This window comes from Mirounga angustirostris, unplaced genomic scaffold (assembly GCF_029215605.1).
Source record: "Mirounga angustirostris isolate CCGP_5_RB_7025 unplaced genomic scaffold, mMirAng1.0.hap1 SCAF_6, whole genome shotgun sequence".
Classification (NCBI taxonomy): Eukaryota; Metazoa; Chordata; class Mammalia; order Carnivora; family Phocidae; genus Mirounga; species Mirounga angustirostris.
In genome coordinates, this window is record NW_026991714.1 from 82,805,090 (window position 1) to 82,829,806 (window position 24,717).

Sequence of the window (24,717 nt, forward strand, 5' to 3'; positions counted from 1 at the left end):
TACAGTAATTGCATTTAAAATCCATGCCTTTGAGTGACTGATGAAATCTTCTTTTTAAATGGTCCTGAAACTCAATGTACCCAGCAACCAACTGTGGTTAAGGGGCAGCGTATTTTTAGTCTCGTACTGTGGGCACAGCTCCATCCTCTTTCACCCATGTCCCTTCCTTGAATTCAGTCTCTGAATTGAAAAGAATACTTTTGTCAAAAAGGAAGAAGTAAAGTTGTCTCTATTTGCAGGTGACATGATATTACATTTAGAAAACCCTAAAGACTCTACTCCCCCCCCAAAAAAAACCATTAGAACTAATAAACAGATTCAGTAAATTTGCAGAATACAAAATCAATGTACAGAAATCAGTTGCATTTCTATACACTAGCCACAATCTGTCAGAAAGAGAAATGAAGAAAATCTCATCTACAATAACATCAAAAAGGATAAAATACATAGGGATAAATTTAACCAACAAGGCGAAAGATCTGTACACTGAAAACTAGAAAACACTGATAAAAGAAATTGAAGGAGACACAAATAAATGGAAAGATATTCTGTGTTCATGGATTGGAACCATTAGTATTGTTAAAATGTCCATACCACCCATAGCAATCTACAGATTCAGGGTTAGTCCTATCAAAATTCCAATGGCATTTTTCACAGAGATAGAAAAAGCAATCCTAAAATTGGTATGGAACCACAAAAGACCTTGAATAGCCAAAGCAATCCTGAGAAAGAACTCAGCTGCAGGCACTACATTTCCTGATTTTAAACAAAGCTACAGTAATCAAAACAGTATGGTGTTGGCATAAAAACAGACAGATCAATGGAACAGAATAGACAGCTCAGAAGTAAACCCACCCTTATATGATCAATTATTATTCAACAAAGAGACCAAGGATGTACACAGGGGAAAGAATAGTCTCTTCAATAAACAGTAGGGGGAAAACTAAAAATCCGCATTCAAAAGAATGAACCTGGACCTTTATCTTCCACCAAACACAAAAATCAACTCAAAATGTATTAAAGACACGAATATAAGACCTGAAAACATAAAACTCATTGAAGAGGGCGCCTGGGTGGCTCAGTTGGTTGAGCGACTGCCTTCGGCTCAGGTCATGATCCTGGAGTCCTGGAATCGAGTCCCACATGGGGCTCCCTGCTCAGCAGGGAGTCTGCTTCTCCCTCTGACCCTCCCCCCTCTCATGTGCTCTCTCTCTCTCTCATTCTCTCTCTCAAATAAATAAATAAAATCTTTAGAAAAAAAAACTCATTGAAGAAAAATACCCTTAATATTGGTCTTGGCAATGATTTTTTTTTTTATTTGACACTGAAAGCAAAGGCAACAAAAACAAAAATAAACAAGTGGGATCCATCAAGCTAAGAAGATTCTGCATGACAAAGGAACCATCAACAAAATGAAAAGGCACCTATAGAATGGGAGAAAATATTTGCAAACTGTATGCCTGATAGGGGGTTAATATCTAAAATAGACAAAGAACCCATACAACATAATAGCAAAATAATAATAATAATAACCCAACTTTAAAAATGGCAAAGGACTTGAACAGACATTTTTCCAAAGAAGACATACAAATGGCCAACAGGTACATGAAAAGGTGCTCAACATCACTCATCCTCAGGAAAATGCAAACCAAAACCACAAGGAGAGATCACCTGGCACCTGTCAGAACGGCTAAAACACAAGAAATAACAAGTGTTGGCAAGGATGTACAGAAAAAGGAAGCCTCGTGCACTGTTGGTGGGAATGCAAACTGGTGCAGCCACTGTGGAAAACAGTATGGAGGTTCCTCAAAAAACTAAAAATAGAATTACCATATGATCTAGTAATTCCACTACTGGGTAATTACCCAAAAAATACACAAACACTAATTCAAAAAGATACATGCACCCTTATGTTTATTGCAGCATTATTTACAATAGCCAAAGTATGGAAGCAGCCTGAGTGTCCGTCAATAGATGAATGGATAAAGATGATGTGAGTATATATATATAGATATAGATATATCTATATATATATGATGGAATATTATTCAGCCATAAAAAGAATGAAATGTTGCCATTTTCAACAAGGATAGATCTAGAGGATATAATGCTAAGTGAAATAAGTTAGCCAGAGACGGACAAATACCATATGATTTCATTCCTCTGTGTAATTTAAGAAACAAAACAAAGAAAATGAGAGACAAAAAATTAGACTCTTAAATATAGAGAACAAACTGGAAGTTATGGGGGCATGCGGCTGGGTGAAATAGGTGATTAAGAATACACGTATCACATTGAGCACCAAGGAGTGTATAGAATAGTTGAATCACTATGCTGTACACCTGAAACTAATATAACACTGTACATTAATTATACTGGAATTAAAAAATTAAAATAAAAAAAAAGAGGAGAGCTCATAAAATTTAGGAGACCTGGAAAAAAAAGACAAGAGATAACAGATGTTGGCAAAGATGTGGAGAAAAGGGACCCCTGTGCCCTGTTGGTGAGAATGCAAACTGGTGTAGCCACTGTGGAAAATAGTATGGAAGTTCCTCAAAAAATTAAAAATAGAGCTACCTTAGGATCCAGCAATACCACTTCTGGATATATATCCAAAGGAAACAAAATTATCGTCTTAAAAGAATATCTGTACTCCCATGTGCATGGCAGCATTGTTTACAATAGCCAAGGTATGGACACAACCTACATGTCCTTTGACAGATAAATGTGAATGAAGACAATGTGATATCCATATATAGACATAGATATAGATATCACAATGGAATATTATTCAGCCTTAAAAGAATCCTGCCATTTACGGCATGGGCGTTCACCCATGGAGGGTATTATGCTAAGCAAAACAAGCCAGACAGGCAAAAATAATGCATGGGATCACTTATATTCGGAATCTTAAAAAAAAAAAAAGCCGACACAAAAACTGGGTCTCAGAAACAGAGAGTAGAATGGCGAATGGCGATTTCCAGGGGCTAGGGGAGATGGGGGGAATGGCGAGCGGTTGGTAAAAGGGTACAGCCTTTCAGCGATAAGATGAACAAGATATGAGGATCTCGTGTATTGCAGTGACTATAGCTAATAATATTGTATTGTATAACTGAAATTTGCTAAGACAGTAGAATTTATGTATTCTCACTAAAAACCAAGTTACTATCTGAGGTGTTGGCCATGTTCATTAACTCAATTGTGGAATTCCTTTTACAATGTTCATGTTCATCACATCATCGCGCTTAACAGTACAGCAATTTTTTTTTTAATTTTTAAAAATTTCCTCTATAATATTTGAAAGCTTATAATTTAAATGCTTATAATTTGTAACACTTTAAATATATATTTAAGACTCTGCAGTGTTCTCACTCCTAATTTTAGTCATTAGTTATTAAAATGTATTCAGGCATCTATTAGAATTTATTCACGGAATCCATTATTCATTATAAACATCTGGGGAAGGGAAGGTACACAGACCTTCCCCGGTGCCTGAGCTCGCGCCAGGGCTGATGCTGGGGATCTCAGCTCAGGACACGGCCCTGTGTTTGGAGGACATTCGGTTTCGTTTTCTCTCCCCTCCATTCCTCGTTGAGGCTTCTGGACCTGTTTCAGTTGGACAGAAAATGAAGGAAGTTATGTCAGATGAATCATTTCACTGTGTGTTGCTTTACAGAATCACTTCCCCTGGATAATTAATAAAAGATTGACAGGAAGAATGTCCCTGGAATAATTAGCAGGCAGCTTCAGAATAGGAACATCTATTTTTCTCATTGCTCAGTCACACCGAGCACCTCGTTTTTGCCATTGGAGGATTTTTGACAGAGGTGGAGGCATGCTTCGAGCGGGCTGCATGGCTGATCCTTGTTGGGACACAGAGACCCCCGCCCTCCCAACCACGGAGACACCACGGAAAGCTGCCGCGACCAGGAAAGAGCCCCTGCCCAACCCCCAAGCCCACCTCTCCAGAATCTTCTGTTCTGCACACTGGTTTTGGCATTTCCTAGCTCTGACTCACATCTTTATAATGAGGTGAAGTTTCCAGTTTGCAGGCAAATAAATCAGACAGTGCAAATTCAAGTGGCATAAAGTTTGTTGTGTTTTGTTTTTTTTTTTTTTTTTTTTTTTACAGAAGATGGTGCAAAAAGTTTTCGGGGACCGGGAATCCTAAATCCTGTTTGGCCAAAAACCACGTATTGCTCCCATGATGTCAAATTGCCTTAAACCCTGTCAACTAATGTGGGGACAATCAACTGATTTGCTTTTTGGGTCAAAATGCTGACCTGACTGCAGCCCCTCTTTTTCCTTACTGCGGTTTTCATATTTTTGCTTTTAAACAATTTGTGTTCCTTTTTGCGATTATCCTTTCCCGTCTCTTTTACTTGAGCAGAATAACGTTTTCCGATTCCACTGTCACATGATACGCATGGCAACTTTATTAATAATCTTGACAATCTTCCTCATATTAAAAAGTTAACTCTGGCTCTAATGTGGCCTGTGACCTCTCAGAAGTCACTTAAAGGCTTTGAACTTCAGATCTCCCAACTGTAAAAGGAGGCGATGGGGCTAGAATGTTTCTAGTTCCTTAAAATGGAAAAAAAAAAAAAAAAATCTGTGGTCCTGAAGTGTGCCTGGGTTGGCCTGGGGCAGAACTTCATACCTGAGGATGCCTCAGGATCCCTCTGCGGACTCTGCCTTACCCCCCAAGAGCCTCCTTCCCCCTCCTCTCCTCATCTCTCTTCCAGCTATCCTTCGTTGCTCACCTCCCAGCCTTTCAGGGCTCTGCTGCCCCAGGCCAAGAGCTCAGACCCACAGGCAGGCTTCGGGGAAGAGGGGGCCACAGGGAGTCGAGCCCACCCTCCCGGTGAGGCAATGTGGGGACGCTTTGGGGCACACAGATTTTCTCGTTTTCTTCAGGGCATGCCAAGGAAGGGGTTGTCAGCTTTGTAATCCTCTGGACTGTTCTGGGTGATTTGGACCCATGCCTCTCCTGACAAGTTGCTTTCCTAACCTGGGACGATGGGGCGCCCTGTTCATCCTTCTCCCACAGGTCATTAGCTTTTTCAAGCCTGTTGAGAAGTCGCTGTTTTGACAGTCATTGTAACTGTAACTTAATCAGCACGATCTCCATGGCTAATTTCATGTACAGAGGATCGTGCTGTCACAGTTCTCACAGGGTTTCTGCCTCTGGAAGTAAGAGCCACCCTCCCGCTCAGACCTCTGAGGAGGGGGTGGGGGGCTGGGGTCCTGGAAAGGTGCCGCCTGTTTATACTCTCGGGGGATAGCATAGACCTCTAGGGCAGGAGTGGGGAGGACAATTTCAGATCAAAGCCCAGTACACCCTAGCCAAACCCCATCACCCCTCAGCTGCTCACTGACAACAGGGTGCTAATAAGGGACCCAGCTCACCAGGGGGTGTGGGTGCACTTGAACTGATTTTATGTAGCAGGACATAAGTGCTAAGTATTATTACAGTAGTAGGAAGAGAGCCACCATTAGCATTTTTAAGCCCTAGGGATACTTGAAAATCAGAAACTCACAGAGGTGCTGATAACGGCCGCCTGAGAGCTAGAACTCGCTTATGCACAATCACCAAGCTGCTAGCATTTAACTCATCACTGTGCACAGTAATTTGGATTACATCAGTCTGAAGGGGGCTGGGGATCTGGAAGGGGTGGTAATTAAAAAAAAAAATCCTTTTCTATGTGTTCATTTGATCAACAAATATCGGCAGTGTCAGGATTTGCTCCTGGTTGGGGGGTGAAGGTACCCTGCAGTGCAGCCAGCCTCCGGGAAGGGAAAGGAGGAAGGATTCTGAGGGTAGGGGTTATTCCAGAGCCCGAGGAGAGCAAGCAGCTGGATCCTGGGGCAGATGGACAAGGGCTGGGGGTCGGGGAGCCTAGCACAGGCCCTGGTGCCCGGTGGAACCCCCCCCAAATGTTCGTGGAATGAATGAACTCCGTGAATAAGAAGGAACAACAGTTAGAAAGTCCAAGGGGGGATGGGATAAATTCAGTCCAGTTAGAGGCAGCGAAGCCCAGGAGAAATCATTGTGTGACGGGGTGTGCGGCCTGGGAGGAATAGCACAATGGTGGCAGAGGGCCCAGGGGCAGACCTGGGTTGGTCACAAGAATCTGGGACCACAAAGGACAGAGAGAACAGAAGGAGGGCCAGGCCCTGGGGAAAGAGCGGACCCAAGTAGCTCCTCTCAGCAACAGCGCTGAATTCCCTGGGCACCAGCTGGGGGAACGCGCAGTTCCGTCTCTGCGTCCCCACACACCACGCCCCGCGGCCCGTCTTCTCTGTTCAGGCAGGCCTCCTCCCAGCTTCCCCAGCAGGAGATTTTCTGAGCCATTCTTCCATTTCCATCCTTGCTGTGTGTTTGATAAGTATTTTTCCATTTCATCCTCACAGCCGTGATTTGGCGGTCGGCATTGGCCCAGTTTTTCAGATGACGAACCTAGGCTCAGAGAGGTTCAGTAGCTTGCCCAAAGTCACACAGAAAGTAAACATGAGAGCTTGGAGCTGGAACCAGGTATGTCTGACTTCAAAGCCTGGATTTGTTCTCCTTCATCAAGGCATTTCTAGACTCACAGAACCTCCAAGCTGGAAGGGATCTGGAAGATCCTATGGAGGAGCCCTCTGAGTGAGGCAGGAATCCTTTTCCAGCATTCTGCATAAATTGCATATGCTCTTGTTCCGGGAAATTGCAAACAAAGAAAAAAAGAAAGAGGGGAGAAGGAAGGCAAGGAAAAAGGGAGAGAGAGAGAGAGAGAGAGAGAGAGAGGGGCAGGGAGGAAGGAAACCGAAGTCCAGCTTCAATGAACATATTTAGAATTTCATTGACAGAAAAGCCTAGCAAGAAGCTGTTTTAATTTCAGTATACCTGAACAGTTTGTACGTTATGTTTAGTGTTGTTCTTGTATCCAGTTACATTTGGAGAGGGACCCCGTCGCCTGCTTGGGGCTGGAAGTCTCGGGTGGTCCTGGCCTGCGAAGCTTTGTCCTGGCCTCCGAGATGTGCTCTCTTCTTCCCAGGCGATGCTTTGTCTCCTCTTGACAAAGGTCCTAATTTGCTGCCCTCATCATGGAGCTTTTTTCTCACATCCCCCAGTTTGACCCCACATCAGTAGCAGCCCAGGGGGCCCCATCCCACCCGCCCAGGCTTCGTGAGTGAGACCAAGCCCAGGGAAGAAAGTAGGAAACGGGCCACGGGCAGTCCGACAGCCGGTTTAGATAAGAGCTAGTAGCTTCCCTGAATCTGGTACCTTGGGGAGACAGAAACTCCAAGAGCCTGGAGTTGAAATGGGATGCAGAGAGGTGAATCAGTTACTTGGCCAAGTATTTGTGGGGAGACCGCTCTGGGACCTAGAAGAGCCACAACTCTGTCCAAACCTCGTGGTTTGCAGATACAAGGGCTTTTGTTCTGTTTACCCTCAGGTGGCTTCGAATCTAGGCCAGGGACCAATGAGAAGACACTTAGGGGCTAAGCTATGTGACAATAACCATAAAGGCAGTAGGAATTTAAAAAGGAAGAGACAGGTGTGGACGCGGGTAGCTGGAGGAGCTTCTGGCAAGAAGAGGGTCCTGAATAAGGCCGTGAAGCCTGGGATGGATCTGGGTGGAGAGTGGGGAGGTGGGAGGAAGGACATGGGAAGGGCAAAGTGAGAGTTGAGGGTGTAAGAGCCAGAAGGACGGGGAAGTCCTCATCAGGATGTGACGAATCAAAACAAAAAACAGCGCTACTTTACATTTATCACAGGTCTCAGAGTAACTTTACGTATCGTGTGTCCTCTGACTTCACCACATACCACAACTTGTCAGGCTTTCTTGACAAGTTTAGGAAGATATGGCCCTGTTCTCTGAACACTGCTGATTAGAGTGAGGGGCAAGGGCACCAGACCCTGAGGTTGGACTTTTGGATTTGGAAACCCAGAGTGGTTCCAATGAGTTTCTTCCCAGTGGCTGAAGCTGTAAGAGACAACATTTGGAAGACTGGGAAAGTAGAAGGTCTGAAGGGGGAGGAGGGAAAGGGGGAATGAGGAAGAAGCTGGTGTGCACAGATTCCGGGGGAGCGGGCGCATGGCTCCCCTTCATAAGCCACTTAGGTCTCAGGAAAGAATGAGGCTCAGTGAGAAATTTTGCCCCAAATCATCAGCTAGGAAGTCATGAAACCTGGACTCAGATCTGTCTGATTTCAAAGCCGGGGGTCCTCAACCGCTCTCCCCACAGCGTCCTGTGTTAGTTGGCTAGGGTTGCACTAACAAAGTACCACAGACTCGGTGGCTTTGACAACGGAAACTTACCATCTTGTGGTTCTGGAAGCTAGAAGGCTGAAATCAAGGTGTCGCCAGGACCCTGCACTCTCGTCTGGCTTCTGGTGATGCGAGCAACCCTTGCCTCATGGCGGCCATACTTCTTGGTGGGTGTTTCTTTGTCCCTTCAAAGGACACCAGTCCTACTGGATTCAGGGCCCACCCTAGTCCAGCAGGAGCTCGCCTTAACTTGATTCCATCTGCAAAGGCCCTATTTCCACCTCAAGTCACCTTCAACGCATCTTCTTCAGGGACACAATTCAACCCGTAGCCCTCCTCCAGAGAATGAGATCTGGTTGGTGAGGGAGCCAAGGCCCAAGTGATTTGGGGATTGACCCAGGCCTCCAGGCCGTTGGCCCACAGGGAGCTGGTGCTGGGAACTCTCTCCCCTCTTTCATGTTATAGGTAAAGCTGTCTTGCAGCTGCAGGAAAAAAGACACAGAAAATAATGTAAACTGGGGAGGAGTGAGCCAAAAGCAGATATTTAAATCCTCGATGATGAAGTGAAAAGCTGAGTGGGGGCCAGGGGTAAGGGAAAAAAGGAGCCGGCAATGAGATCACGGCGGCCGTTCATTTATTCCATATTAAGGGACTCGCATGTGCGAGGTACATGAGGACGTGTCTGCCACGCAGTCAGCTTACGAGAGGAGGCTCCCTGTTACAAATGCGTCTGTGCATTCAGATGCCCACTTGACCTCTTTTCCTCCTGTCTTCTGTTATGTGTCTCTGGGTAATTCTGAAGGATCACTGTGCTTTACAGTCTTTTAAGACCCAAGATTTTGGCCTGCTCCTTAGTTTTGGAGATTGGCAGTAAATTTTTAAAACCAACATCTTTGGGGAGGAACCAGAATTAGCCAAGCAAGAGAAGAAGAATGTGACAAATTATACTAACCATAATACAATAATTTAATTCATCTCTGGAAACCCTGCGCAAATAGTCATCTTCGAAATATACTTGAGATACTACTCTGCACTAATAAAGATCTTGCTCTTATATATATATATATATAATATTATATATACTATAGGCCCTAAGCATGTGTCTCAGAATAACTTTATGTATCGTATGTCCTGTGTGTGTGTGTGTGTGTGTGTGTGAATGTATGTGTATTTAGGTCCTAAGTGAGTATATATATTCATATGTGTATATGTATATGTGTGTGTGCGTGTGTTTAAACGTGTGTGTATGCAGGCTCTAAGAAGATATGTATTTATTTGTGCATATATATATTTGGCATATGTGTATATGTATATGTAGATAATATGTGTGTGTATATATAAGTGTATTTATGTGTGTGTTTGCATATATATAGGCCCTAAGTGTATGTATACATATGTACATATGTATGTATTTATATATGTGTATAATGGCGTATGTGCGTGTATTTATATGTATACACATACATACTATATATATATATATATATATATACATACATTTATACACACACACACACTTCAGATCCTAATTAACAGGCCTTGGTTAAATGTCTACCACCTTCAAGATCTCCAAGGTCACTTTAGTCTCAAGACAACAAATTGACAACCAGGAAACGCCCTGGGAACATAGATGTTACACCATTTGGGCTTAGAAGACCAATGATATTTGTAGGGGGCAGAATCTAGGGACCGCCCCCCCCAGAAAGAGGAGGCATGTGTTGTAACATTCTGGATGAAGCACAAATCTCCAGCAATTAGGTGCTTCCCACAAAATGTCTTCCCAGTTCCCCAGTTTTCTCTCCCTTTCCTTTTCTGAAACCAGTGTCAACCCTCCTCCCGTTCTCCTCCCGCGTAGCCCAGGGCTGGATCCCAGACACTCTTACTTTTGGAGGTGCCCCATCCCCCGTTATGTCAAGCATGTTCAAATACCGGCCCCCCACCCTCTACAGTAATCGATCACTCCATCAGGGCTGAGTTCAGTCGTGATGCTGAGCTAGCATGTGACACTTTTAGACATTTGATGAAACTTTTATTAATTTAGCTTCTTTTCTTCCCCGATTCTGAGGACAATAAAGTCTCCTCTTGAGTAAATGAGCACGTTTGGAATTCCTTATTTGGCATTCACCCCTCTGATTTGCCTCCCCCAGCGACCTCTCAGTATTGACGGGGCATCAGCAGGCCCAGCTGAGCTTTGATTCCTGGATCCCCCTTTCTTCTCTCTCCTGTGACCTTCGTCACAGGTTTGCTTCAGGACCCAGCAAGGCCACCTCCTGTTCTCTTTGAACTTCCCTCATCTTGCCACAGCCTCCAAAAGAGGCCCCCTCTGGACTCCTGATGGTGCTTCTTGTTTGGCACTTTCTTTTCTGTTCCAACTAGATAGATACCGAGCGAGCGTCTGATATGGACCACCACCATGCTTTTGTGCCTCGCTGAATCTCCTACGACGAGGTTTATTTATAGATGTTGGCGGCAGATACCAATCCCAAAGACGCAAAAGGGAAAAGTCAGCACTTACTTCTTTCACTGAATCAAGGTGCACCATAATTTTAAAAACCTGTCTCTCAGCTTACGGATGTTTAAGCCCTCGAGCCCTCTCTCCTATAACCGAAAGAATTGAAAGAGTATTTTAAAACCCCGAAAGAGGAAAAACATGAAAAGAAGCTGAGCTTTTCAGCACTTCCCATGAAGCAGGCTGCACCTTGAATGTTCAGAACAGTAAATTATTTCCTAAAGTGTTTTCTGCACACTGAGTCCTAGGTCTGAATATTTATTTCGACGTCCACCATTAAAGGAAAGGAGAAAATAAGAACTCAGAAAACCACAGCCCATTCCTTTCTAAGAGATGTACCTCATTCCAGCACACCTATGTAGATAAGTGAGTCTTTCTGTCTTTCGAAATATAAAATAATATATAGAGAGGGGGGGCAGCTATTAATTAATCAAGGACTGATTATCCAGTCTGGATCTGACCCAGACTCTTGGTCATATAGGTACGTTTTTCTTCCCCATGCTCGTGGATATCCCAGCCCCCATGGACAGCCTGCATGCGAAGACAGCCATTAGTCTTTGACATAGTAGTTTGGACTCGAATTCTTGCAAGATCCTTGCATGATGTTTGTACCTGGTTTCTTCATAGTTTCCTTGGTCCCCTTAATTAAACCACATCACTTCAGGCTGGTTGTTCAGAGGATCCAGATGATTTAAAACAAAACACAACAAAGCATTATCTACTTGGCCATGCCCATTGGAAGGACGTCGTCTCATCCTTCCTCTGCTAGCCTGGTGCCGGAGTGGGGCTACCTACCCCTTGCCCTGCATAGAGACCAACAATCTCTGGGGGATGTGCAAGGGGGCCAGCCCGTGGTCTGCCCTCCAAGGGTGCTTTGAGGAGTTACTAGTTAGTGGGTCTAAAGTACCGTAGAAACCGAAATTGTTTCTGAAAATGCTAAACAATAAGACATTGCTCCAAAGGGCCTGGGTCCCTTCATTATTTTATAGGAAATCCAACTCCAGCAGCCGTACACAGCCATTATCACTTAATTACCAATATAAATCTCACTAGCAACTTCCATAACTTCATTTGCAAATGAATATGCACACCCCTAAATCATCCCCTCCTTTTCTCTCTCTCCCGCAAGCCATTCCCCAACCGATGGGTGCTCAGAGAAACTCCAAGGCAGCCGTGATTTGCAGGGGCTCCCTGGTGGCCCGTGGCCCGCCGGGCCAGCATGTACCTGGAACATGGCTAGACGGGCACCACGGTGCCCACCTTCCCGCTCACACCCATAAATCCCTGCCGGCCTCTGCGAGGGGCAGGAGCATGGCAGGAGCCTGGCTCCCTCTGCTTAAAAGGTTCACAAACCACAGTCAACTTCTTAGTGATCTGAGGCCAAGTTTCCGGTATGTAATGAAAACTGAAACCTGGTTTTGGGTTTCCTCCCCAAATTCACACAGAGCTAGTCATGGCAAGAGACGTGTGAGGTAGCTAGGACAAGCAGCACTGAGGCTCAACTGAGACGCATGGCCTCAAGTTCTATTTCGGGCTCTGCCACCAACGTGTGTGGCCTGAAGCCCGTCACCCACCCTCACTCCCCTTAGGTAACTTTCTCTAGTGGTGAGAGGGTGCTTTTGACCTCGACCTTTCCTTCTGGGGCCTGTGGAGGCTACAGGGCGGAGGACTTTGAGGTAGGAGCATCCCCCTGAGTCTTATTTACAGCACACACACACACACACACACACACGTCAGGATGCTATGGCCGTCCCACCCGCATCAACATTTATATGTTGCCCTCTGTCTGCGTTCTGAAGCGTTGCTCTTACTTCTTTTAGGCTTCGGCTTGGATTTCAGGCACATTTATACTTGTTTGGCTTTCGACTTAATGGAGACGACCAGAATCACGTCTCCGTTATTTCGAGGGTTCACCTAAATGACCCCCCAGATCATTCCCAATGTGGTGCTTCTGTGAGTTTACGAAATGCCCCGGTGGAAAGAGAGCGAACCCAGGCTTTGAAGGCAGGCATACCTGGTCCCAGCTCTCAGCTCTCGAATCTACTAGCTGTGTGACTTCAGGCAAACTATTTAACCTCTCTGAGCCTGATTTCCTCATCTGAAAAACTGGACCAATGCCAACTACCAAACTGTTGCCACGAAGATTAAGAAAGTACTTACAAGACATGGAACAGAGTGCCTGCTATATAGTAGATGCTGATGCCAACACGAAATTCTGCTTTTCTTTATTCACGTGAGTCTCCGATGGGTCAAAAAATGTAGGCCATCGTACAGTTGAATGTTGCTTCTTTCTTCTCATCCAGGGTCCCACTTCAGAAAGAAGGAAAGAAGGAAATAAACAATAACCCTCAGAGGCTCTGCTGAAAGCATCACCCATCCATTGAAATGTACTTTCCATTCAAAAACTAGGTTATTAATTATTCATTCCTATTGGAACTGAAATAAGAACAGAGCTCACTGCTTACGACCCAGAGCTTGACAGGAACAGCGCTCCAACTGCTTGTTGTCAACCGTTTCCTGTGATCTATGTAATACATCCCAAATCTGAGATTTGCAGTGTTAAGAATCAGGCAAACTTTAGACTGAATGACTGTCGGTAATATTTAGTAGATGCCCTGGAATGACTGACTGTTCACTTTCTTTTCATTTCCATTCCAAGCAGTGCATTTCTTGGGGATTATTTCACTGCATGGGTGGCCGAGTCCCTTGGCCTTCAGCCGTATGGCTCATTCCACCGCTCTGGGCAAGCAATAACCACCCAAAAATGCAAGCTTTTCTTTCATGCCCCAGTGGCATGAGTAACATCATTAACTCTTTGAGGTTGAGATTTGGGATTACGTAAAAACCTTACACCCCGCTGTGTTAGCAGTCCGAATACCAGAGTAACAAAGTGTTCGCAGTCTGTTTTTCATGCCAGAAACGCGGTTGCCCTAATAAACAGTCCTTGAGATATTTTTTCCCAGCGATTACATTTCATCAGGATTGCGGATTTCAAAATGGAAGCTAAGTGCTCCCTACTGCTCCTAGTTCCAGCGAGAACAAATACGCGAGACTCTTCAGACCAGGGGAAATTCTGCTGACATGTCCCCAGGAGCGAAAGGACAGGAAGAGCACAGCTGTGCAGGATGGTGTTTCATATGCTCCTCTATGGATGAGCTTTCTAAAGAGTAAAAACCTTGCAGGACATTCAGTAAAAGGAGACAGAGTAACACATTTCCTATGGGCCTTGGGCCAGGGCTGGGACAAACCAGAGCCCCATGCACGTGCACTGTGGATTCCGCGCGCCATCTGGTGGCTCGGAGCTGACATGGCAAGCACCGTCTGGGCTTTCACCCCATTGAGGCCTCATTCACACAAGGAGCGCTAAGTAGGCTTTGAAGTTCTGTTGGGAGGTGATCACCGGGGCCCCAAAGGAAGACACCAAAGGCCCAGTGTTCTGAATTCCATTCTTTATTCCACAACAGGATACTGAGGCCCCAGGTTCTCCTGGAAAACAGAGATAACTATCCTTCCTTTAGGACCAGACTTCCTCGGACACAGCACCGTGAGCAATCATCTCTGAGTCGTCTGGCCCTTCATGTTCTCCTTCCTATGTCATGTTCTCCTTCCTATGTCATGATCGCCCAGGTCTGGGTACAGGAGTCCCCCTTTTGCCCCTGCCTGGAACCCACTTAGGTCCTCCCTCCAGCCTTCTGGATCCTGCATCGGTCCACAAGCATCTTTACGTTCTCAGAAGACCTGTCTCAGTTTTTGCTCACCCTAGTGTTTCCAAAGCATATTCCAAGAATACTGGATTTATTATTAAGAATTGTAACTTTGGAGCGCCTGGCTGGTTCAGTTGGAAGAGCATGCGACTCCTGATCTCCTGGTTGCGTTCAAGCCCCATGTTGGGTGTAGAGATTACTTAAAAAAATAAACTTAAAAAAAAAAAAGAATCGTACCTTTAAAAAAAGGCATCCACCTTGGGAAACTCTGGGTTATACCAAGTTAAAACAGATATTATTGTGGGACATCTCAAGAGCTTCAACATTCTGAGATCATAGCAGATTTTTAAGAAGGAACTACAATTTGCTATAGTTGCTAAACTTACTTGACATCAAAACCTTTTCCCCACCTCCACCTTTGAAGTGCTTCTTGACATACCGCATTTGACAAAATAGCTTTAGGGAGAAAATGGTCTAACCCACTCACTTGATTAGATAACCATCTTTTCATAAGTGAAAGACTGTGTGAGTCCCCCCTGGCTGCCATAACAAAAGTACTACACACGGGTAGGGGGGTGCGTGGTCTCACACCACAGAAATTTATTTTCTCACAGTCCTGGAGGCTGGAAGTCGGAGATCAAGGTGTGGGCAGGGCTGGTTTTTTCTGAGGCTCTCTCCCTGGCTTGTAGGTGGCCATCTCCTCTGTGTGTCTTCACATGGTCTTCCTTCTGTGTGTGTCTGTGTCCTAATCTCCTCTTCTCATAAGGACACCATTCCTATTGAATTCGGGTCCAGCTTCACGATCTCATTTTAACTTAATTACTTCTTTAAAGATCCTATCTCCAAATACAGTCACATTCTGAGGTGCTGGGGTTGGAACTTTAGTATATGAATTTTGAAGGGGGACACAATTCAACTCATGATAGCATCTTCGTTTTATATCTGTTGGAGAAAATGTGTGCATCGATGGAAAATTATGCATTCTTTTTTTTTTTTAAGATTTTATTTATTTATTTGACAGAGAGAGACACAGCGAGAGAGGGAACACAAGCAGGGGGAGTGGGAGAGGGAGAAGCAGGCTCCCCGCAGAGCAGGGAGCCCGATGTGGGACTCTATCCCAGGCCCCTGGGATCATGACCCGAGCCGAAGGCAGTCGCTCAACCGACTGAGCCACCCAGGCGCCCCAATTATGCATTCTTTAGAGCAGGGCCAGCAAACTATAGCCAGGGGGCCAGATCGGGACTGCCACCTGTGTTTATAAATAAAGTTTTATTGGCACAAAGCTATGCTCATTCCTTCACAGATTGTCTGTGGTTACTTTCATGTTCAAATACCGTATATGGCTTGCAAAAACCAGAAATATTTATTATCTGGCCCTTTATAGAAAACGCTTACCAATGCCTGGTCTAGAGCACATCCCTCAGGGCTATCTAATTCCAATTCTGTAGGGACTCTGCCCTTTTCATTGCTTTTGAGCTATTTTACAACTCAGTAAGTTGTAGATAATAGATAGCAATGCAAAATAATCTTTGCTTATGGACACAAACAAGCCAGTTCTGTCTCCACTTCCTCATTCCTTTCAATATTCCTCACCTGTAAATGTGGATTCTCTTTTGAACTGGTTGTGACATCTTTTGAACTGGTTGTGACATCTTGCAGTGCCCTTATTAATCATGAGTTAAATAAAATCTTTAACACATGGTCGTTTTATATCTGGATGAGAGTCATAATTTTACCTTTTTGAAAATTTTCCTTTAACATGTCAATGTAATTATGCTTGGGTGTGATAATGGCATTGGGATTATGAAGGACGATGGTTTTGTTCTCAGAAGATGCATACTGAAACATTTAGGGGGGAGTGTCATGACGCCTACAGTTTACTTCCAAATGCTTCGGCATATATGTATAGATACACGTGTGTGCATACATACTTACACACATATAAGGTGTATGTAGGGGAAGACAGAGAGAAAGAGAAAGGGCATATGATAAAATATTAACAGCCAGTGAATCTAGGTGAAAGCCACATGATGCACTGGAATGGTGTACTACTCATTCAACTTTTCTGTAGGTTTGACAATTTTCAAAATAAAAAATGGGAGGGATAAGATTATGTCACATTCCCAGCTCAGCATGGAGCCAACCCCATGACCTATATCTGTGGGTGTCTCTCCAGTACTTCTGAAAGCAGCCAATTACGGACCTTTGTTAGCTCTCTGACTCTTTGGGGTCCGTGCCACAAAGAAGAATAAGCAAATGAAACATTGATGTTTCTATTGTCATGTGGCTCATTTTTTTTAGAGTCTTTAATGGTACCAAGTGAACAAGATATTAAGGTAGAATTTTTTTAACTAGATTTCTCATATTCCCAAAGAATTCTTTTAAAATAAATAAATATTAGGGCACCTGGGTGACTCAGTCGGTTAAGTGTCTGCCTTCAGCTGGGGTCATGATCTCGGGTTTCTGGGATCGAGCCCTGCGCTGGGCTCTCTGCTCGGTGGGGAGTCTGCTTCTACCTCTCCCTCTGTGTTCTCTCTCTCCCTCTGAAATATGTAAATAAATAATCATAAATAAATAAAATTAAATTAAAAAATAAATATTTTCAAATGAGCCCAGGATCTGAGGACCGCTTAGAGGACGTTCATGTTCAAGCTTAGGGTACAACTTTTGAGGGTGGGCATTGAGGTTTGTGTCTCTCAGTTGCTGCACAGATATTATATTAACCCGCCCCCTCCAGAATGACATCATGGCCTTAACGCAGTTAGGGAGCCCCATTAATTGTCATGTGTCTGCTGCTTGAGTTGGGACTATGAGATTTGGAGCGGTTAGCATACTTAGAGGTATGAACGGCCAGGTAACAATGAGGGAAGAAAGTAAGCTACATTCTCAAACACTGTGTCATTTAGCGTGAAGGTTTGGGATTGAAATTTTCTGCCCGAGGGAAGCAGAAAAAATGAGGTTTTACAGAATGCTGCCTGTTTCTAAATCTAAAAGGCACACTAAAAATAGCTCATGGGACAGCGCTGCCCAGAGGCTTCCTGAGCTGCCCAGTGGGAGTTCCTGCTTGGGGAATCTGTCCTTCAAAGCCGCTCCTCCGAACAGCCCTGAGAGTGTGTGTGAGTCACGGGGTTCTCCTGGGCTGCCTTTCATCTGGTCACAAGGAAGCAGGGGCTGGAGTGGACGGAGATGCTCCTTAATTGAAGGAGGCCCTAGAGGAGGAGACTTTCTACCTCTGACAAAGCTGATGGTCCTGAAGGGAGAGGCGCAGTGCAGGCTCAGAGATCCGACCACCGTGAAATCAACAAGAGTGAATGGGCTTTGGCCAAGACCAACACTCACGCTAAAAAAAACTGCCTTTTCTCTTCCGTCCCTACCGGAAGCATGCTGTTTAAGACATGGGTTTTTCTTATCTGGGTTATCACCATATCCGGGTCCTTTGGATCCAGTTCTGCCCACTGCAGTGAGTCTTACCTATGGACTCCCCAATCCTTTTTCTGTAGCCCATTTCAGTTCAGATTGTTCTGTTTTTAAATTTTCCTGTCTGTGCTGGGATGGCCGAGGCCCTGGGATATTCATTTGTCTAAACCTCCACAGTGTTTAGTGTAGTGTCATTCCTGGAAAGGGGGTTCCAGAAATAGACTTTGAGGGGCACCTGGGTGGCTCAGTCGGTGGGCGTCTGTCTTCGGCTCAGGTCATGATCCCAGGGTCCTGGGATGGAGTCCTGCATCCCTGCTCAGTGGGGAGCCTGCTTCTCCCTCTGATCCTCCCCCTGCTCATGCTCTCTCTCTCTCTGTCAAATAAATAAAAAATCTTTAATAAAAAAAAGGAAGTAGACTTTGAGTGTATATACTCAAAAGAATATTTGAGGGCATGTAGTCCCTCAAAGGCGGGGACTCAAAGAGCTATCTGCATATCTGTCTTCACAACAGCATTGTTCACAAGGGCCAAGGGGAGGAAGCGGTCCTAGCAGTTCGCTGGATTAGTGGACCCGGAAATGTGGTCTATCCATACAATGGAATATTATTCAGCCTTTAAGACGAAGGAAATCCTGACCCAGGCTACAACCTGGAGGACCTTGAGGCTATTCTGCTAAGGGAAATAAGCCAGTCACTAGGACAAACACTGTATGATCTCACTCACAGGAGGTTCCGACGGGAGTCAAATTCAGAGAGACAGAAGGTGAAATGGTGGCTGCCAGGAGCTGGGGGCTGAGAGGCGAGTTATTGTTTGATGGGGACAGAGTTTCAGTTTTGCAAGAAGAAAAGGGTCCTGGTGGTGATTTTTTGCACAACAGCGGGGATGTGCTTCATGCCAGTGAAATGGTTAAAATGGTACATTTTATGTTTGTGTGTTTTGCCACAATTAAAACAGAAAAAGAAATACTTTGTTAAATGTCGAATTGGGGAGCTCGTGAGTGATTTCTGCTGTACCTGTGCAGTCCTGCTCTCTCAACAGGCTCACACTTCTGCAACATGTAAATCATATTCGATATCGATGATCAGTATTCCCTCCTCCCCCTGAAAAGCCCTCCAGTGGCTTCCCACCTGGAATCAAGTCTTAAATTCTTAGCACCACCTATTGGCCTTCCTGGCCTGCCTCATCTCACACATGCCTCCCTCATTCTTCTGTCTTTCCTCCTGCTCCCTCCGGTCTCACGGTTTCCCCATAGTTTCCCCTGGGGAAAAGCTTCCATCAGCTCTTATCTGGCTAATTCCCCTCATTCTTTCAGTATGGGCTAACACACCCTTTATCAGGGAAGCCAGTCCTACCACCCAGGGCAGCTGGGGCCTCTGGCTGTGGGCTGTCTGCGTGCTCTTTGCTTGGTCTTGCATAGTACTTAGCATGCCAGTTGTTAATCGTTCATAAAATCATTCAGACTGTAAGCCCCATGAGGACAGAGACACGGACTGTCCCCATGGCCTGTCACAGGCACTCAGACATTTGCTGGATGAACGAGCCTGATGTCACATTGTCCTTTGTGATGTGGACAATTTCTGCCAGCCCCATCATCAGGGCTGTGACACATGCTAAGACCCCAGGCAAAGTAAAGTCATTTCATGTGCAGTCCTGGGTCATCCCCTAATGCAAAAAAGGTCAAAGTCGCAAGCTCTGCCATCATTCCTAACCGAGGGGGATCAATATTTACAGACAACTGTGGTCAGGTGCTCAACGCACGGCCCTGCTTATTCACAAGGACATTAATATTTTTCACAACGTCAGCTCTAGATATAAAAAGAAATTGCCCATAGGCGAGATGGCACATTAGCTTACCGATACCTAGATTTTCACACTGGTCGCAAACAAGATCAAGGACTATGTCTTCTACCTCCCCTCCAGGAAACCCCGGCACTCTGTTCCTCTTCGCAAAAGGAACTGGGTGTTGGTGATGGGGCGGAACATTCTGGAACAACTTACTGTGTTTTGCTCCCACTATTTCTTTGTCCTTTTTACCACTTTGGCTCACACCTCTCCTCTCCTTTCCGCCCCAATCCACCTGCTTGCAAAGTTTTCTTCCTCTTGGATCCAGTCTCCTGATGTTAGAACATTCAGTCTTTTTCTGTTCTCACCATCTGCTGCTGGGTAAGAGGTGGAATGCTCTGTGTGTGTGTGTGTGTGTGAGTGTGTGTGAAGGGTAGGGTGGTCTTCAATTCTGAAGATGAGGAAGGAAGCAGGAAGACGGCCTCCAAAGTCGGGTCTCTGGATAGAGTATCTTAAAAACAATTCACCGAAAAATCACCCCTCCTGCTAGCATCTCTCCCATTTGCTCTTGTGTTAAGTAGCTGTCTGTCTCCTTCCACCTGTACCTTGCCTTACAAAGGCTCCGTTCTTTTAGGCACAGAGAAAGGAGAGGAAGATACACCTGAGAGATAAACCACACTGACTTTTACAAACCATTTAAGGGAGTATATAGTGGATGGATGCTGAATAAATTTATCTCAATTGAGTGGTTGATTGAGAAAAGTTAAACAGTTACATAATACCTATTTCTTACAGACTCATAAACACTGTAGTATTTATTAGCCAACGAGAGCAATGCTGAACTTAAAAAATAAAACTACCTATCATTAGAAAGATACGAGATTATCAATTTAAAAACACATCAATCTTTAAAATGAATTTCTAACATTTAGCAAATACTTTTTTTTTTTTTTACCTAGCACAGCATTTTGTAAACAATGTTTTCATAAGTACTTAAGTGTTTGGGAACTCGTGTATCAGTCAGAGTTCTCCAGAGAAACAGAACCAATAGGATATATGTATGATATATACTAGAGAAAGGAATTTTTTTTAAGATTTTATTTATTTATTTGAGAGAGAGAGCAAGCGAGAAAGAGCACAAGGAGGACAGAAGAGGAGAAGAGGTTTCCCTGCCAAGCAGAAAGCCTAATGCAGGGTTCGATCCCAGGACCCTGGGATCATGACCTGAGCTGAAGGCAGACGCTTAACCGACTGTGCCACCCAGGCACCCCCAGAGAAGGAGATTTATTAAAAGTTTGTCCACACGATTATGGAAGCTGAAAAGTCCAAGTCTGCAGTGTGGGTCGGCAGGTTGGAAACTCAAGAGGGCCACTGTGCAGATGTAGTCTGAAGGCCACCTGCTGCAGCATTTCCTTCTGCTTAGAGAGGTTGGTCTTTTTGTTCTTTTCAGGCCATCAACTGATTTGATGAGGCCCACCCACAATCTGCTTTACTCCAAGTTCGTCCACATAATATTAATCTCAACCAAAAACATCCTTCAAGTTGACACATCAAATTAACCATCACGTGTTGTATGTGCACATTGACAAAGAAAGAGAACGCAGCAGAGGACATATTTCAGTGAAAAAAAAAATTGTAGTGCCCCACTGCACCAGAACCAGGACCAAGGCTGGAAGCTCCCTCGTGGAGGTGAGTGACACCTCGTGGGCCGTAAGCCACTCCTGCCCTAACCAAAAGGAAAAAAAATAATAAACCACACAATATCTTTGCCTAGAATCTTGAAAACTGTCTCAATAGCTCACCTTAAAAGCCTTGTCCTGCCCCCGGTGAGGAATTAGCAATATCTACTTAATGCCCTCTGGCTCTGAGCCCAGGTGCAAAAATTTAAATCCATATGCTAAACCATCTCTAAGGCCACCTACTTATCTATCAGGGAAAGGAAATTGCCAGTATTTTGAGAAACAGCTCCTTGGGTAGCAGCTACTATTGGGGAGAATTTGATTGGCCTGGTATATCCAAGTTTGGCTGAATGCAGCCTTTCAATGCTCATCAGCAGGCTAGCAAAATAAAGAGAGTCCATAATGGATTTCACCTCCTTCCTTACTGCAAATGCAGCCCTGAAAGCCCCCCCACGCGCTCACGTTGGCCTTGGCGTTGGCGAGAACTCCCTGTGCTTCAGATTCTCCCTGCGGTGACGTGCTGCGATTCACCATTTAACAGGATCCTTGTGCCGCGGTAGATCTGGCCATCACCTCCCCAGGGAACAGCAGCAACAGAGGGAGAAAGGCAGACAGCAAGAGCAAAGCTTGGGAATTCTGATTTTTGCCTCAGAGACAGGATGAGCAGGCTTCATCCTGCTCCTTCTGTCTGCCAAACTCCGAGGGATGCATGCCCTGGGATGAGAGCAGCCTCACTGGGGCACTCTGCACTCTCTAGAGCAGGGAAGGATGCTTATGCAGAACCCCTTCTGTCTGCAGAAAACCAAAAAAGGAGAGGCAAGGATCTAGTGGTAGGAGCAAAGACAATTTTTTTTCCCTCTTTTTTAAAAGCTCTTGGATTGTGTTTAAAAGATAAACTGATGGAAAATTTCACGGCCCTCATAGCATCCCAGTGTTCATTGGGATCTCAGGGGAGACAACACATGGCATACTGGGAATGAACGTGTCCTTCCTGGGGACTGCTGTGAACACGGTCACACCTCCCCCCCCCCCCCCCCCCCCCCCCGCCGCCTTGGTTAGGCCACTGGCTCTCTCGGTTCTTCAAGCTTCTCTTTCTCTGCATCTTCAAATGAGCGAGGCAGTCTGGGGCAGAGGTAAGACAGTGTCTGTCTCTAATAGGCTGATTTGCTGAGTGTCCAAAGGATGGCTTGTCTCCAAATATTTACGTTTTCTTTGTCCCCCTTCCTCCCCTAATTTACTGTGAATATCTACCATGAGAGTGGGAAATGCATGAGGGAGGCCAGACATTCCGTAATGAGCACGCTGCTCTGGGGGTTCAAGATGCCTGGTGATTCTCCTCGGCACCAAGTTGAAAGCCAACAGATTCTGGGTGAGACCAACACAAGTGAAGATCTGACTTCCTAGAAAGGTACGTATTCATGGGACGCTAATGGCAGTCCCTTATGAACTTCACTGTGACCACCCACTTGAGTACGAGCTGAGAAACAGAGAAAGGAAGAATGGGTGCCTAGAATGAATCGTGTCACCTCCTTTTGAATGGGGCCATGAGTCACAGGGCTTAGCAACAGTGAATGTCAGGCTTCAAGGCAGAAATGATGGTGACAATTGGTCAGAAAGAGGCTCCTCAGCCCAGAAAGAGTGAGATGCTCAGAACTAATCGAGGCAATAATATGAAATAATGTGCAGCGGGGCAGGAGTTCTGTATCGCATAGGAACGCTTGACTGTTAAGTATGGAAAACTCAACGAGAGATGCTCAAGCAAACAGGAGCTTATTTTTTCTCACTTAACAGTAAGTCCCCAAATAGATACTTTCTAGCAGTGGTTGAGCAGCTCCGAGGAAACCAGGTTCTTCCCAGGGTTTCTTCCCTGACACCTTTAATGTGGAGTTTGTCACCTTGCACGTGTTCTCTGATGGGCTTGAGATGGCTGCCCCTGGTCCAGGGCACACACTATGTTCCGGCGAGAAGGAGTAGAGGCAGGCTGGGGCTGTGACGGTCTCTCTTCTTCTATCAGAGAGCAAAAGCTTTGGGACTCCTGGGTGGCTCAGTCGGCTAAGTGTCTGCCTTCGGCTCAGGTCATGATCTCAGGGTCCTGGAACTGAGTCCTGCATTGGGCTCCCTGCTCAGTGGAGAGCCTGCTTCTCCCTCTGCCTGCCCCTCCCCCCTGCTTGTGCTCTCTCTCTCTCTCTTGTTTTCTCTCTCACAAATAAATAAATATGATCTTCAAAGAAAGCAAAAGCTTTCCCAGACATATAGCTAGCAGACTTCTGCTGAGGTCTCTTTGTCAAGGACTGGGACACACAGCCAGCCCCCATTCCCTAACTCTAAGGAAAGGAGAGTAGGGAACAAGATTGTCCTGCTGGCTGCCTAAGCATAAGCCATTGTCTGGGGATGGGGGGTGGTGGTTAACACACCGTCACCTGGAACAAAATCAAGGTTTTATGAGCAAGGGAGAAGGGAGGATCGATTAACAGCTAATGCTGTCTGCCACAGATCCCCAAAGGAAATTTGAGGCTTCTGGATATCCTGATTCGGCTATAGCAGTTTTCTCCACGGAGATTCTCTGAGGGCTTTCATGGGAGACATTACAAGGCAAAAATCTCAGATAGAACCTATCAAGCAGCTCCATCCCAATCTTAGACCCTCAGAGGTAAACAGCTGAAGGCTCCAGCTGAAATCTTGCTAGTAGTTGCTCTTCTTTCCTTCTATACGTGTCTTCCACTTTGCAACTGTGAACAGCGAGGATGGAAAAGCAAACTGCATTGACAACAGCACCATCTTCTATCCAGAGAAACATCAGCTTCTAACCAGATCTGCGCATCCGTTCCAGAGGGTGTGTGCATACAGGATGCAGGCATTTAATAAAAGACTTTTCCAGTGCATTTTGAGCCCTGTGTACCTATCTCTGAGTGGGTGTTCATCATTCACTATTTTCTGTGGCTCTCTATTATCCACAGGTTTGTGGTGTTCTTACTCACTCATTCCCAGCAGCATCCGGAAAGATCCAGTTAAGTACCTGCAGGGAGCCTTAGCAACAGCAAACAGGGAGTCTATTTGTACAAACGCTCCTCTAAGTAAGAGACATTTCAGAAAACATTGACCTGTTTGACTTTCCCTAACTTACACTTCCTCTTCCCCATTCACTTCTCTTCTTTGCCCTTCCAAAGAGGAAGCAGTATTCATTGTAAATTGGAAATATGAGAAGAGTCAGGATTAAAATTCAGAGGCACTGCCAAACCATCACATTTATAAGTGATTCAGCTTAGAAGGGAATCCAGGATATCCATCTTTAGAGATCTCATGGGAAGATTTAAAATATATGGCGTAGGCAACTAACGCCCATAAATTTGAATTATTTGTATGTAGCAAGCT

At 45.2% G+C, this 24,717-nt stretch overlaps 1 long non-coding RNA gene across 1 annotated transcript; it reads right to left on the minus strand.

Annotated features, from left to right (window-relative positions):
* Positions 1-1,145: 1,145 nt before the first annotated feature.
* Positions 1,146-13,575, minus strand: LOC123845444 (uncharacterized). Its single transcript, XR_006791042.3, has 4 exons — positions 13,222-13,575; positions 12,924-13,073; positions 8,306-8,736; positions 1,146-3,606 (listed from the first exon to the last, which is right to left on the minus strand). It is a non-coding gene; the product is annotated as an uncharacterized LOC123845444 (long non-coding RNA).
* Between the last annotated feature and the right edge of the window lie 11,142 nt (positions 13,576-24,717).